The 16,666-nt window shown below is 39.0% G+C and overlaps 1 protein-coding gene across 1 annotated transcript in view; it reads left to right on the top strand.

The window, feature by feature from the left end:
- The window catches only part of epha10 (EPH receptor A10), a 161,711-nt gene that overhangs the window by 27,420 nt on the left and 117,625 nt on the right, over positions 1-16,666 (top strand). The gene's annotated exons all lie outside the window — the stretch shown is intronic.

The following is a 16,666-nucleotide window of genomic DNA, read 5'->3' on the forward strand; positions in this document are numbered from 1 at the left end:
ATGATAGGAACACAGAGTACGGATGAATTGCCGGTGTGCAAAGTGAGGCTGTGATGTCACTCAAGGTAAAGAGGAGGAAGAGAAGGGGACAGAACAAGAAGACACAGAGCAAGAATCAAAGAGTAGAGGTTTGGTAAGAAGTGTATGCCGGAGGGCAGCTACAAGACACATGAGGTGGCTTTTGGGGAAAAGAAAAGACAAGACAGGACAAGGCAGTAAGAAAGAATCAAGCTGCAGGATCCCTGAAGCTGCCAGAGCACTGACTTTTTTAGTGGACTGCTGAATTATATAGCAGTGGTTAGAACAGAATAAGGACAAAGGGCCCTTGATGGAGACGGGATGACCTACGAACACACATAACAACTGGATGATTATATCACTATATTACTAATGTTGTAAGAGGATAATTTAGCAGTATTATCAAGCTTAAGGGATTAGTACATCCAAACCACATGACCAATTGACATACCACAGCAGGTTTAATACAACTTTTCCAGTGAGCCATCGTGCATGATGCCTAAACAGAGAAGGACTATGAGTGATGTTATCAATTACACTCGTGTTTACCCTGCTGGTATATAGCAGTATAGTTTGTTTTGATTTTTTCTGGTGAGAAAATTTGAATGTTACATGATAATCAACAGCAGATTGGGGACTGTTTGTATTGGAACTGAGCAGAAATTGAGTGAGTAAGCTTTTAAATGTTTCAATATGCTCCTGGTTGTTACTAAAGACTGCAGTTTGTTGTAGTAGAATGGCTGGCTTGTTCAAAAAATTTTTTTTTTCTTTTTTAATGAATTGCATCAGGGGAGCTCACAATCTAAAAATAGGCTCAACCAGCAAGCGTAAAGTTAAGGTTAATGGCGGTATATGGATCAGTCCCCTCGTACCTTCTCACCAGACCACTAATGCACATGAATTAACCCAGTTTACCTACTGCCCTGTCAAAACAATATACTCCTGTCATGGCCTTAAGAAAGATATGATTTTTTTTAATTGAGTTGATATGAAGCACACAGAAGCAAATGTCCTTTATGCATTACTGCTTATAGAGAGAGGGTTGAGTAAGGTTGACAGTTTGTGTGTCTTTGGTCCATATACATCCAAATATGTGCCTGTGTTTCAGTCATAATACTAAGTAGGGCACAACAAGAAGAAGAAATAATAACATTTAGTCCATTTTGAATAAAACAAAGCCGAGTTACTGGTTTATATTCATTTGATACATGAGTGCTGCCGTTCACACTGGGAGTGTGACATCAGAGCTACCGTAGTCTAACATATGAAGCAAGTCATGACCTAATAACCTAACCCCAACCTTCATGTGTAGGTTAATGTAGGGAAATCAATTTACAGTTTTTATAAAAATATAGATGTTGTTACTTGTTGCCCTGGGAAAAATGATAAAAAGTAAATACTGTAGATATCAGTATAAGGCTATAAGAAGCAGTCCTATAACGTTTCACTCTGCAAAGGATTACTCAATCGTGCAAATTGCAGGCTGTTTTGGCCAAGTCTGTGATCTTTGAAGTTAAAGCTTGCTTGTTGGTAAAATACATAAATTAAATGTCTTTACTGAGTGTGAGCTGAAACCTGCTTGCCACCCATGCATAACTGGAATTTGTGTCTCTATAAAATATCTGTGGAAGTTTTCTCTAGTGATTTTTGTATGGCTGCTTTTAAGTGACAGTATGGTATGTTTACCTTTGCAAAGCACTCTGTTTGTTTTGCAGTGCACTATGGGAAGAAGGAGAGGGAAAACCAACAGTGTTATCGCTCTGGAAAAGTGTGTTTACGTTCATTTTTAGTTCTGTGGACAGTTTCATGGGTACAGTAAAAAAGAAAAAAATGTTATGTTGATGGTACTGTGCATTAAATTATTTAAGGTGCACATAATGGTTTTCTTTGTGGTTTTGGCTGTATAAGATCGTTGACAGTTCTGCTGCACATGCTTCTCACTTTTTCAGGTGTCATCAAGTAAAAAAAAAAAAAAAAACAGAGAGAAAGAGCTTCCAGTGAAGCACAGAGGGGGGAAATGAAAGAGTTGAGGAGAGGTGAATTTAGAAGAAGACGACCTAATTTAATCTAAAGTGGTTCTCAAATTGAACCAGAGGGAAAACAAAGTCAGCACAAAACCTTGGAGCTCCGCTTCACTTATGTAACAGCTCTTCCCTCCCCTCATCTCTCTTATGAATAAGCGAGAGGGAGGAATGAAGGAATCAGAGGAGGTAAATGGAAAGACATGAGGAAAGAAAGAATGGAAAAATAAAGGAAAAATTAATCGAAATGGAGAGCAGAAAGACAAATAAAGTGGACAGCAGTAAAAGATGGAGGGAAATGGGTTGTCAAGTTGTAAAGCATGAACTTTACAAGAGTACTTGCCAGCCAAAAACTTCCTTCCAATTGTCACAATCACGTCTCTGTTTTATTTCAGTCAGTTCCGTTTTTTTTTTCTTCCCCACTCTTTGTTGCACAGACATTAAAGTATAAGGCCCTGGCAAGCTGTGTTAAAGCCCTGAATGAGTGTCTAGTTAAATAATGCAGTCTGCTGGCTGGACTGACGAGAGGCTAAAGGAGAAGATGGAAGATGTAGCGGCACACTGCAAAGATACAGGCTTTTATTATTTAAAAGTGCCCTGAACGATTGGCAAGTAAGACATTTCAGCATTAAAAAAAGAAAAAAAAGGCACGGGGTAGGAAATGGATCTGGAAAATTTAGGCATTCATTTTTTACAATCCAATCATGCAAGGCACACAAACCAGGTGCACACTCCTACGTTAGTACCTCTGTGAATGTGCATGTAAAAAGACGCACGCACACACACAAACAACAAACATGTTTATGTGCACAGATATTATAACTCTGTGTTTTGGTGACATTTGAAGCAGACTTTTGCACTCGAAAAATTATGATGCTTTAGTTTGTCACTGCAACATGGGCACATAATTATATGTCTGTGAATATGAGTGTCACAGAGAAAAATAGTGAAGTTTGCTTCTCTGTATTCAATCTGTCAGTGACATTCTAGTTTTTTTGTTTGTTTGTTTTTTCACAAGTACAAATGTAGCCATCCATGCGTCTACTCATAAAGGCCACTGCAGCTTCTGTTTTATAATTAACTTGTCACCATGTGTAGCCATGTTTTCTGGGAACTCTTATGTTATGCAAGTACATTTAATGCTGGCTCACTGAGTTCCACACTTATGCACATTTAGCAAATGAATGATCGCCTTACCGTTGCTATGTGCACATGTGCTCTATGCTGCTATAATTCTTAAATAATAAACCGCATACCATAAAATGGAAAAATGTGGTTACTTTAGTGTCATGGAAAATAATGGATATTACTGATGTTATATATTAGTTTAGGTCAAAAAGGCCAGTTCTTAAATATGTTTTTGTCACCTAATTGTGTTTTAATAAAAACATCAAGCCTTTTTTTATTTTTTATTTTTTACTTCAAGTTTATTAATAATAAGTAGCTACATTTTTTTTCCACCAGAATTGGTAGATGTATACACTTTATTGTGTCTGTTGGTTTCATGTGTCATCTTTACAGTGCAGTATCAGTGTATTATAGAACTCAGTCTTGCAGCTTGCAGAACAATTACTGATGATGTTCAAGCGGAAATTATTTAGTGCTCCAAATGCTAATGATACGAACAAACTGTTAACTTAGTTGACTTGGGTTATGGCAAACCTCTGCTGTGCTATGCTGCTCATCTGATGGGATATAAACCCACAGCTCCTGAGTCACTCTGTGATGTTGGAAACATTATTTTTCTTATTTTGTCTTTTTTTTTTTCATCTTCTCCCTTCAGTTTGTAAATTTCTACAAGCGTGCTGGTTACCCAGTCGATATTTGTTGTGAAATATTTCTGCTTTTTTTGGCAGTGTTTTCCTTTTAGTGCTGTGACTATTCCTGAAGTGGTCTCTATATTTCTCCCTTCACTAACCACTTTGTCCATCCTTTAAATAGTTCTTCTTGCATGGTCCACTTGTTCTTTTTAAAAGGCTCATCCCTGATAAAAACATGGTGAGACTATGCAGCAGTCAAAAAAGAAAAGAAGATACTTTGACTTTTTATGTCACGTACAAATATACAAATAGCTGGATGCATTAAGTTGTGGCTTTTACTGTAAAGGCACGTCTGCCAATAATATATCATTCAGTAATTTTCAAATATTTATTTATTTGTTTTTTTTATTACTAAATGGGACACTGGTGTGGGATGTTGGAAAGTCATTACAGACTTTTAGAGATCTAATATCTTAAAATAATTATAGTATGATATTAGAGCACTTTGCTCTCTGAATGTGGACTTACTTGTGATTCCTAGAGTTTCCAAAAGTAGAGTGGAAAACGTCCGCTATCCGGGTTCTCTCCTGTGGAACCAGCTCTCAGTTTGGGTTTCCCCTAAACCTTTAAAATTAGGCTTAAAACCTTGTAGTTTGATTAAGCTTATAGTAAGGGCTGGTTCAGGTGATAATGAACCATATTCTTCTCTGCTCTTTAAGTGTTTAAATGCCACTACTGTATGTCATTAACTTTCATCTTTTCTCTTCCATAGTTTTTGTCTCTGACTCTCTATACACTCTTTTATTCTCTTTCCTCTCAAAGCTCAGTGAGTCACAGTACATCACTCTGGTTCTGTCAGAGCGCTTTTCCAGTTAAAAGGGAGTTTTTCCTTCCCACTGTTGCCAAGTGCTTGTGTTTTCTCTCTAATATCATATATCAATATAGGTTCTTTATCTTAGAACACTAAATGCTTTGAGGTGATTGCTGTTTTAAATGTATATTTTGAATATATATATATATATATATGTATGTATAATTAAAACTGAACTGTAGAAACAGCATTTTTATGGAAAATAATTATGGGGTTAATTTTTACTACTGTTTAACTTCCCTACAATGTATTTTATAAGCTAATTAACAACTGGAAATCACACAATTGTCTACTTGGCCACATGTGCTATAGCCTGTGCTGAGAATAGTGTAAATGGTGGAATCAAAGCCACTCAAAAAGAAAATGAAGGACACATAATACCAATTCTATATTATTCCATCTTTCTGGCATTGTGCTTCATCTATCTGACATGATACCAGTAGACAGTCAGTATATCCATTGGACTCGCGTCCTGTTCATGCACTGTATGCCGCACGATCCGCTTTGCATGAGTTTGCCTTTCAACTTTGTTGCCAGTTGTTCTCAGCCCTGTAGCTGGAAGCCGCTTTGTTGTAACAATGCGACCCGACAGCACTCTCACCGCCCTCACTATCAATCAAGACAACTAATTACAACCCTACAAAACAAAATAAATTTCTTTGGCCTCTGTTCTATTTTCCCCTTTGTATGTCTTTTGCTTTGTCACTCACTTTTGATCTATCAGCATGTTTCCTCCTTTAGTACGGGTCTTTTTATGGTTCTCATTTCTCTTATTTCTCCCCCTTGTGCTTGACTATTGTTTCTTAGAGCTTTGTAACTTTTCATGTTTTTTCAACCAAAAAAGCAGGAGCAGACATAGCTCTCAGACAGTTGATATTGATTATTTATTACTACAGTCTGAAGAGACCTGTAGACATAAAGAGATATAAATACATGTACATTATGTTGCACAAAGGATGGTGGGGCACAAATAAACATGACCTTTGACCAGGAGACTGGGGTCAAAGTCTCCTGGTCAAAGGTCAAAATCATTTGGTCAAAAAAAAAAAAAAAAGATTTATTGTAATTTTGTTTTTCTCCAACACCACAAGATCTTAATTAAAGTAATATCCATAAATAGCCCTCCCAATTGTATAGAGGCTCAAAGGTAATTGGATAAACTAAAATTTATAAAGTAAAATTTTAAATGTGTGGATATTTTTTAATACTTGAGTGGAACCCATGGACATCACCAAATACTGTTTCCTTCCTTGACCTCCCAGGCATTCATGGCAGGCATCTTCAGTTGCTGCTTGTTTAGGGGTCGCTCTGCTTTACTCCTGTTTTGTCTCCAATAACTGAAAAGCATGATGTGTTGGGTTGAAATCAGGTGACGGACTCGGCCATTAATGAATATCATTTCTTTTTTTGCCCTTTTGGCGTCCTTATTTTCATTTTTTAGCCTAATGAATGGCCATCTTCAGTTGCATTGACATCTCTTTTTGACCTCCAGAGAATAGTGACCAAATACAAGTTGAACCTTTGGAATCAACTCAAGATTTTTTTTATCAGCTCACTTTGCCTTGATGGTTGTAATGGTTGTAATTCATAATTAGATATTAGGATGCTCAGTTTATATAGGATACCAGTGGGAGAAGTTCAGGTTTGTCGCAATATGTGATAGGAGCTGGCCTGGCCCTGGCTTATCGGAGAATTAAGAAAGCGGAACCGGCTGTTCAGACCCCCCCCCAAGGCTGCCCGCTGGGATTGAACCGATGGGATGAGGCGAGACTTCTCAGAATGGGATCACTGAGTGCAGCATGGTTAAGAGCTTGGAGGCGCTTACGGCTGCAGTGAATACTCAGAATAAGACCTCTGAGCGTACATTGGATTACATCAAGGAAAAGTCCACTTAGAACAACACCTCTGAGTGGAAGTTGGATCACATCTTGGAACAGCTAACTGCGGTCGTGAGGTCTCAGAATCTGCTCTTTGAGCAAAAGAATGACAAGACCACGGAACTGAAGGTTAATACCATCATGGAGAAACTCGTGGCTATCCAACGGGAGATTGAGAGACCAGTGTCGGAGTGTTAAAGAACAGCTTGAAATTCTCATGAGTTGCTGCAAAAGAAAAATAACCATCATAATCCGGCGACCCCTTCGGCGCCAGCTGTGGGCTCAAGGCTGGAGCCGAACAACAACTCCCTGATAACGACTGTGTTGAGTCTGTTCCTTCCCATTCCATGCAAGGCCACCTGGGTTGGCTGGAAGACGGTTTACTTAGCCTGGCAGGGCGAAGGACAGTGTCTCAGCTGAACTATGGACACGCACACACATACATATACTGATACTGATAAGCACTCACTGACGCATCACGCTCCCTACCCCGGATCCAACGCCACCTCCAACGCTTACCTCTCCTCTGATGTGGACACCGGGTCAGCTGGAGGCGCAGTCGAAGATTGCAGCGGTCCCAGATCAGATGTACACACTGAACACTTTCCCATGTTGCTTGTCTGTGTTTATTGTGCTATGGTGTGTTGATATCTGTGCATTCCTGTATTATCCTTTTGTGTTACACATTTCGATGTTTTTTTTTCCTCGCTACCTAGCCTGACCTGTCTCCCCAATGTGATGTTTGTGTATTGTACGTACGGTCAGCAAGGTCTGTCATCTCGGTTGTGGGCGAAAGACCTGCAACCGACAAAGGCTATCTCATCTCTCATCTCATAATTGTGTAACCTTCACATACATTCATGTACACAGCCACTCGAACTTGCTTAGTTTTAAAATAAAATCACTGCTTCTAATAAGCTGCTTGAACAAACAACCTGTACTGCAGGGCCCCTTTTAAAGTGTGGCAGTGTAATTACTGTAATAGGGTCTCGTTTTCCTGCCTTGGTGCCAGACTATATATTTTTTCTTTTTACAATCAGTCCTTACTCTCTGCAATTTTTATCCTTTACTCCTTTTTTCCCTCCAAAACACGCTCTGCTTTTGCTGTCTCCCTAACTCACTCAATGACTCTTTTCTTTCATTCCCTAAAGCACACACAAACATGCATAAGCACACACTCGCTTTATTCCTCCTCAAGCTATTTGTCTTAACAGGTGGTCATTCAGATTCAAGACTGGCACTGCAAAAGAGGTAGGAAGAAGGGGAAATAGAAAGGAAAAACTAATAATTATAGGAGAAGATAAGGTAAGGTGGGCATGGAGAGACATGGAGCTTATATACAGTCTTTTGTGATGTTTTGTAAAATATATTTCATTATGTCATTCTGGGCTCTAAACTGCTTGTGTTGTGAATATATCTGTTCTCGTCCTTTTGTGCGATTGCCCAAAACAATTTCTTTTATAATTTGTAAGAAAACACAGGCATTTTGACTGTACTAGATATGTTCTCACACTTACACACTTGTTAATCATTTAATTCAAAGTGGATTTCTGAAGTTAATACTCAATCTGCATTTAAAACTATAAGAGGATTAACACTTTAACACCTATCAGCCAAACCCCCTGTTAACAAAATCACCGTACTACCTTTGTTACAGCCCACCTGGTTAGCACCAGAAGATCATACATGCATAAATCATAATTCTTCAAAGATATTAGATGGATTTAAAATTTCTTTCATTAATTGACAGGATATGCAAACAAAAAAATCCTAAATATTATTTTTGTGCCAAAAGAAAATATTAAACTAAAATATTAAATTTTCACCAAACTGCAGATCATGTGCTCAAATACAGTTTCTTCTCTCACTGAACCAACTGAAAATAAAGTGTAACAAAAAGTACACATCATTAACTGAAAATGAAAAACAGCTGATTTATCTAACAATACCAATGTCATGTACTTAAACCATTTTGCAGGATGTTTATAAATTCTCCAGATAGCACACGTCCCCATAATTTTCCTCATTACTGCTTTGATCCTTTGACTGTTCACACAGAGGCTCATACTCATAATTTTTAAAGTTGATAAGAGGCTCCTTAACCAGAAGGGTTAGTGTAGTTATGTGGTATTCAGACTGCAGTGATCACAGTACCCACGCCTGTTTCAAAAATGAAACATCTGTTTCCTTTCCTGATTTTTTTTTTTTTTTTTTTTTTTTTGGCTTCAGTGACAGACCGTAAACCAAAATTAAAATTGTGATACAAATTTCCACAATTTTGAGTTATTGCATCTTTTCATGTCACAATATGCACCTAATCGTGACCCGCTGCCACAGCTGTTATGCTTTAATTAGAGGCACTGATACAACAAAGAGATGCAAAACCAGCATGATTATGTGACGGAGGCCTTTTATACAAATTATCCGGGCTTTTTGGTAAAAAGCTTTTGGTTAGCTGAGCATCTGTTTAATCATTTTATTAAACGGGATATTGTAATAGTTTAACAATATGTAAATGTAGGATAAATAATCATTTTTGAGAAACGGCTTGGCGTGTGACTTGTGTAAAAGTCTGCTGATTGTTTGAATATTTAAAATTCTCTTTGATTAAAGACTAACAATAAAAAAAAAAACTGTGATGAAAATGAATATCGGTTACGCTTAGGTTATTTTGTAGCTTGTGTTTTTAGAAAGGTACTTTCTGTGCATGAGAAATATGCACTATGTAATGATAGCGTATAACCGTTCACCTCATTATCATAAATGATATATGCAATTGCATGGTGGACTTTGGAGAGGGAGCAGCCCAAGCTCTTTGCAGTATGTCACATTACTGAAGCTGAAAATTTAATGCTTCTGTTAAGAGGAAAGCCCCATCTGAAGTTCATATGCCCTGCTGTTGGAAGTGCTATTATGATCCTGCCTCCTGGCTGTGTGCTTGCATGTGCGTGCTTGTGAACGTTCCCTGACACCATTTGTCACTGAAGGCGGTGTATTTGTCTGTTTATACACTGCGTTTATCTTTTATGTGACTGTTTGTGTTTTTTATGTGGTACCTTATATCCCCATCCATTTATCCATTTTTTTATCTGTCCTTCTCCAGTATTACTGTATTGTTTTCATTGAAGTGTGTGCGTATATATACATATATATTCTTTTTAAACACTCCCATGTTCCAGCCATGTTCTTTTGTCCTTGAGCGACACTGTAAATCCTGTTGAGGAGACTCTTTGCTCCTTCCAGTCTTAAAAAAGACATTTTAACGGTGTTTCCCCTCACTCAAAACTACTTTTCTTCTCATTGGCTGCTGCTTATAAACAGAAGATTTGAACAGCAGGTTGCTTTGCTCTCTTGCTCATGTGCTCTCATTTAAATCCATCAGTCTATCCATCCTCTTCCGCTTATTCAATTCAAACTGAACATTTAGAGCAGTCTGAATCTTGAACTTTCAGCTACTAGGGATTGCTTTGACTCTTTGAAACTGTAACATGATCATCTATATATGGCAGGAAAAAAAAGTACAACATAACCCCTTTAAGGTCTTTCTTTGTCTTGATTTCAACCTGTCATATCAACCAGATCTCTCTTGCAAGTCATTAGATATTCACACATTGTCAGGACCCGTTGGCATTATATCTTATAGCAGTGTTTGTCCCTTTTGTTGGCATCTTTCAACACACTGAATAGTCCCATACAGTTCAACAGGAGTCCCTCTGAAACAGACACCAAGACACCATGGGGAAAAATTGGGATATGTAACAAGGATGTGTATGTGGTATCCACGACATCTCAAAAGAAAAAGTTTAAAAGGTATTTAATGTTGTGAAAGACTTGCTTTTCAGCCAAGCACTTTTTTTTCTTAAACCTAACCGTGTACGTTTAGTGCATAACCCCAAAAGGGAACGTTAAAAAGCAAAATGAAAGTGAAAATAAGCCTCTCTCTATCCTATCCAGGATAGGGACAGGCTTTAGGTTAAGGGTCGTGCGATTATGCCATCTGCCACTCCACCTGCCTCCTTATGCTGACTTGTGAGTCATTGTTCTTTCTCCCACAGGAAAATGGTACTAAGCTGGTTACCCTTATGTGAAAGATTACAAGAAGGTGTTCCTGATTAAATGTTAGTTTTTATGGGTTACATGGGAATATGTTACATAGGAAAGGTAATATTTGGACATCAGTTGACACATGGAGCATTGGCAGCCTGTGCTTATTCCAGTCTCAGCGCTTTCTCTATAGGCAGGTTGAACCTCCAGATCCCCCAGGTCTTCCCAGTTGTATGCTGGCTAGTAAGAGCTCTGTTTCACCAGAGTGAAATACTATTTAGCCTGTTATAGAATATTTGAGCAAAATGCAAATTTATTACATGTAGGGCTGTGGATCATTACGATTCATGTCTGTTTCTTCTTCTTCTACCCTTTTCCTTTTTCAGACTAAGTACCTGGAAGTGCGCCTTTTACTCACAGTTTAAAAGCTGCACACACTTAGTTCAATCAAAGAATGGGAACCCTTAACCTTGCAAGCCCTTGAAATTGGCCCCTGTGACAGAGCTGTCTTCATGTTGTTGTCTACCACTAAAAGGAAAAAGAAAAAAAAATAGCTGTGTAAGTGCTGGCTGCACACTTGACAAAGGCCAGATTTTAGTGTTTACCTCTTCTAGATTGCTGTTGGTGCACCAACACATTCCCTCCCTTTCTTGTGAATACTTGAAGTGAGTGCTGCAGTCTACCTCTCTCCTACGGCTATCTCTTCCTCGTCGCATCCTCTTTAGCAAGGCTGATAATTAGTACACCGCAGAAATCAGAGAAAGATCAAAGTGTGGATGAGACCAGGGGAGGGATGATAAAAGAGACATTTACATTTTAGTTTCAATTTCAATGAAACTTTTCAGGTAAAATACATAAATAAAAAAAGAAAGAGAGTGCAAAAGTGAGAGCGATCACACTGTGATCATAGAAAGAAAATATATACAGAGAGAATGAGAATGATGACATGTGCTTCCAATGCTACCATTTTGTGTTTCATAAAAATCAAATTTGGTTTAAAATAAATCGTTTTTCACTGAAATCCCACCACTAATTTCACTCAGCCATCCCTTTGCATGGATCTTATCCAAACTGGTTGACAGAGAAGCTGCTAAAGTGATAGCTGTTACTTTAAAGACTGTTGTAAAGATAGAATTTGCTTAAGCAATGTCGAATTTTCTGAGCCTTCCCATGCTAATTGTGACTGATATCATCTTAATTATAACATATTTCTCAAAAGAAGAAAAATAAAGAACGATGACTTTTTTTGTTGTTGTTTTTTAATTTTTCATCAAAACATTAGCAACATAATTGTGTCCTTTTCTCATATGAAGTATTCTATATTAACACTGTCAGCATTGTGTGATCAAAGCAGAGGAGCCTCTGTTACTCTTCAGGGATCATGTTTTATCTGCTGGTGATGAAAGTCAGCCTCATTTTGTGGGTCCTAAATAGGCCTGAGACCAAAATCATACAAAAAAGAAACACTGAAAGGTAATTACTCACAAAACAGCCTTTTGAAATTATTTAGTAAAACTAATGTGTCGTGGCTATTAAGTTGAGGCCATGTGTCACAGCGTACGAGAGCTTTTATTTCTGTGTCATATGTTCTTTCTCTGCCTTTCCCTCCCTTCCCCTTTCCCTCTTTTGATGACCCTTCCTTCACCAGATTAGCTTTTCTTTGCCGGACTTTTTGTCATCCTCTCTGGATATCTTTTCTCTCGCTCTCTCTTCCTACTGCCCTTAAAGGCCCATTAGTCTGTCTAACTACACTGTGATTACCAGACTTATGTATTCAATGTGTGATTACAGGGCCAACTTTGTCCTGCAAGTCTCTCTTTGACTGACTGTCTGACTGCTCAGGAAGACATAGCGATCCCTTGTGCATTATCCAGCGTATTCATTTATGTACACTTCATGTGCTCATTTCTCACTTCTTCCTTTTCCTTTTCCAGCCCTTTCTCCAACTGTTATTTTTTCGTTCTTTCTCACTTGTTGGCTCTTTCTTTCTTCTCTTTGCCCTCCTCTGCTGATTATTTTCTCTCATCATCTCTCTTTTGGCTTCTGCCTCAGCCTTCCTCTGTGTCTCTCCAGCACCTTTGCCCTCTCCCTCTCTAATCTTTTCCAAATGCTTCTGTGTTATCAGCGAACCACAGAAGCATGCTTTGGGCACCCTTTGGTGTTAACCCAAAAACAATGAAATTAAGTGTTTTGTAAAGGATCTTTAATTTTCCAGCAAGGCTTCCCTGATCCCTATCCAGTGCTCTAGTGTCTCCTTTTCAAGCAAATCCCAAAATAAGAAGAATGAAAACTGCATTGTCCTCTGAAGATTTTGGCTATACAAACTGCAATAGCATTGCATAGAAGTCTATTAAATCTCTATACAGTTATGGTCTTGAAAAAATAGTAATAACAATAATAATATTAAAGCTGAAAGCAGCGTTATGAGGGCCCTCGCAGCCCGGCACGTCGAGCCATGCCCAACACCTAAAACCAGCACGTCCGATCAGATGTCACATTGATGGAATTCATGCATTTAACCACCAGCTAACATTTCATCTCATTCAATCATGATTATAGTCCTCCCACTAGGTGGTGCTCTAACCATTACTGACAAATAGCATAACAAACCTTTCCAAGCTCGAGTCTAATCATGCCTGCGACCTTTGGGAGAGATTGGACATTGTCTTTTTGAGTGACAGCAGATTACTGCTTTTTGGCGAGTGATTGAAACGCCATGACCACCCCGTTTCCCTGAACGTAAAAAGCTTCGCAATTTAACATCACAAAGGTCTTTAGATTACACGCACTGGAGATCGGGTCAATCTGATGAAACCCCTTGGAGGAGTTCGTCAAAGTACGGTGCCTGATGAGTGGGGAAAATGTCGCCAAAATTACACATTAATTTTAAAATGGCTGACTTTCTGTAGGATTTGGGATATTGCTCCAAGAGACTTTTTTTGTACATCTCAATATCTTCCATAAACTTACCAGGTTTCAGACTCGTACATAAAACACAGAGCAGGGGCTGATGATTTGAAATTTTGTAGGGGGCGCTGTGGAGCCATTTTGCGCTATTCAAGGAAAATGATCACATAACAAGATAGCCCTCATCAAATTGGAGGTGTGCGCCTTTTTAAACTTTCCAAGCCCCTCAAAAGGCACTTCATTGTTCATGGTGAACCGCGTTGCCACCAGGGTGCGCCGTTCAGTTTAAAGTCACAATTTTCACACTGAAGCATCATGAAGGACTGATGGTGATATTCACCGCTTTCGAGGTGGCCACGATGAACCTCTGAAAATCAATACAACAAAGTGAAAGACATGACATTTCCTGTTGCCACTAGGTGGCGCTCTACGTATTCCTGACAATGGGCACATCAATCTGTTCAGGGCGGGTCTGACATCATGCCTGTAAAGTCTGGTACTGATCAGACTGGATTTCATTGATTTACACTAATTTGTTTCTTCATGGTGAGACTTCAAAGTTCGCCATGCTGCTGGGGTCACACCCTTTCGCGAAAAGTCACAGTTTTCACTGTAACCCAAGACCAACTCCTTAAGGCTTTCCTGGAGAAATTTGAGGCTGCAGATGTCACCCATCACAATACTGTACCCCAAAGTGTAAAACATGACATTTCCTGTTGGCACTAGGTGGCGCTGTCCCTGATGTCAAAAATGGCAGTTGAAATATGTTCAGGGGCGGAGCCTTATCATATGTGTGCTCGTTGGTCCAGATCGGATAATGTATGACAGAATGAGAGGCAATAAGATTTTCATGGCGAGTCATCGAAATTCGCCGTGGCGCCACGGCCTCACCGTATAACGAAAACTCAAAAGCTCCACAATTTAACATGGCCCAGTTGTGTAGTTGACACTGACCAAATATGAAGCTTATATGACTAAATCCCAAGGAGGAGTTCGAAAAAGTTCGAGGCATGGAAATGGCAAAATTAGAGTCAAAATGTCACGTTCACTTCTAAATGGCGGACTTCCTGTTGGGTTTGCGTCAATGCTCCCCCAGACTTTTTTGTTCGTCTTGGCATGGTACACATGTGTGCCAGATTTCATACATGTAGCTCAAACGATGTGGTTGTAGGGCTGCATTTAACAAGGCATAGGTGGCCCTCTAGAGCCATTTCCCAGTGCTCATATGTAAAACCATTAAAATACAAAATTTTTCACCAGACCTGGCATGTGTACAAAATTTCAAGGGTTTTTGAGCATGTTTAGGCCCTGAAAAAGGCCCTTGTTTTGCCTGAATAATAATAAGAAGAAACGGAGCAGATACAATAGGGCCTTCGCACTCTCAGTGCTCGGGCCCTAATAAAGAAAATGTATTTACAGTAAATAGTGATACATCTGCACACATTTGAGCCAGAGTGCATATTCTTCTTGTCAGAGCGTGAGTCAGCCACAGGTTTTAGTCACCACTTCTTATACAGCTGAGTCAGACTGTGTAGGCTTCTGGTTTTTGTTTTTTGCTCATCAGGATGTCCTTGTGCCTTGTTATTAATTTCCACGAAGCCAGATATTTGTCATGTAGCAGCTGCGTATGTGATCAAAGATCTTTACACCAAGAATTGCTCGGTATAAGGTGAAATTGTTACTTCTCAAGGAGTCTGTCTCTAACTGCAGTCTGTGTCGCTCAGGTTATTTTTGATAGCCCTTACAATCTCCTGAAGTGGTTGAAAGTTGAAGCAGAACATAAAAGTTAAAGCCAAGTAACAAGAATGAAAGTAGCACTTTCAAGGATAATAAAAAGCAATCTTTGCACAGCGTGTTCCTTGAAGTCTGGAGGAAAAAAATGGCTTTGTCTGGTTGTCACACCTCAGATTCCCTCAAAGATGTACGTGTTGAGAACACTGTAAGAGAGCCTGGTTCTCAGTGTGTGTGTGTGTGTGTGTGTGTGTGTGTGTGTGTGCGTGTGTGTGTGTGTGTGTGTGTGTGCCAGTGGAGTGGGGGTGGGGGTCTGTTTAAGCAGACAAGCTTAAAGCATGGTTAATTTTAATATCAGCAAAATCCCTTAAAAATCAGGCGTTAATGCAGCTCACCATATGTCACTACAGATGTTGATATTAGATTATAGATTAAGATAAATGTGCTGATGATGGCTTTCGTGCACGCCTGCCACATAGAACAGAATGTAAAACGACAACTGTTCTCAGTGCGACTGCTCAGATACGTCCTCGCTAATGAACTCTGGTTCCTTTTTCAAATTTGGTAGAACGGGTATTAAGATCTTTTAATAAAATGAGAGTTACTTTGGTTTTGCTTTCTTGATGAATATTTTGATCTAATACTTAATCTTGAAATTCGTTGTACCAGTATCTACCTTTGTTGCTATTGAATGATTTAATTATATATTATATCAACATAAAGAGATCTAAATAATATTTCGGATTCAAGTACATGACAAATGAAGAAGTAACAGGACAAAAAAATTAACTATGGCAGATGAATAACATCTGACATTATCTGAAAGGAAACTGGAAAATAAAATCCAGCAAGGACCCGGCGCAGGACCTGAGGGGTGCCTCTGGCCCTTCAGTTGATCCATATACTGTTTGCTGTACAAACGTTACATGGATCAACTGGTGGCTATCGAGAAGCCATTCTTACCTGAATAAAAAACACACACAGTGGAGCACTATCTGTGGATTGGCCTCCCTACAGCCCAGATCTCAGCATTATTGAAGGAGTGTGGGATACTTTTTACTAAGAATTGAACAAAAGCTAGCAAACACAAAATAGAAGAGGTTTAAATGTCCTTCAAGAAACCTCAGGATCTATTGCCGAAGACTACTTGAAGAAATTCCAAGAAAGTTTGCATAAGAGAGTTCAGGCTGTGCTAAAAAGTTAAAAGGTGATCTCATACCAAATATTAACATTCAAACATCATTAGAATTGCACTCTGCGCAACTCTAATGAGGTCTGTTTTTGCCTCATATACTGCATTTCCACTTATGCGAGTGGTTCAAGACTTTTGAATGGTGTTGTAGTTATTGTCCTTCAGTGGTGTACCTTAGGCAACACAATGTAGCTTAACTCCTAGATATTTCTTTAAAGAAACTTTGCTGTATCCGTTATTTGGCT

This window comes from Astatotilapia calliptera, chromosome 22, assembly GCF_964374335.1.
Source record: "Astatotilapia calliptera chromosome 22, fAstCal68.1, whole genome shotgun sequence".
In the NCBI taxonomy this organism is placed as follows: Eukaryota; Metazoa; Chordata; class Actinopteri; order Cichliformes; family Cichlidae; genus Astatotilapia; species Astatotilapia calliptera.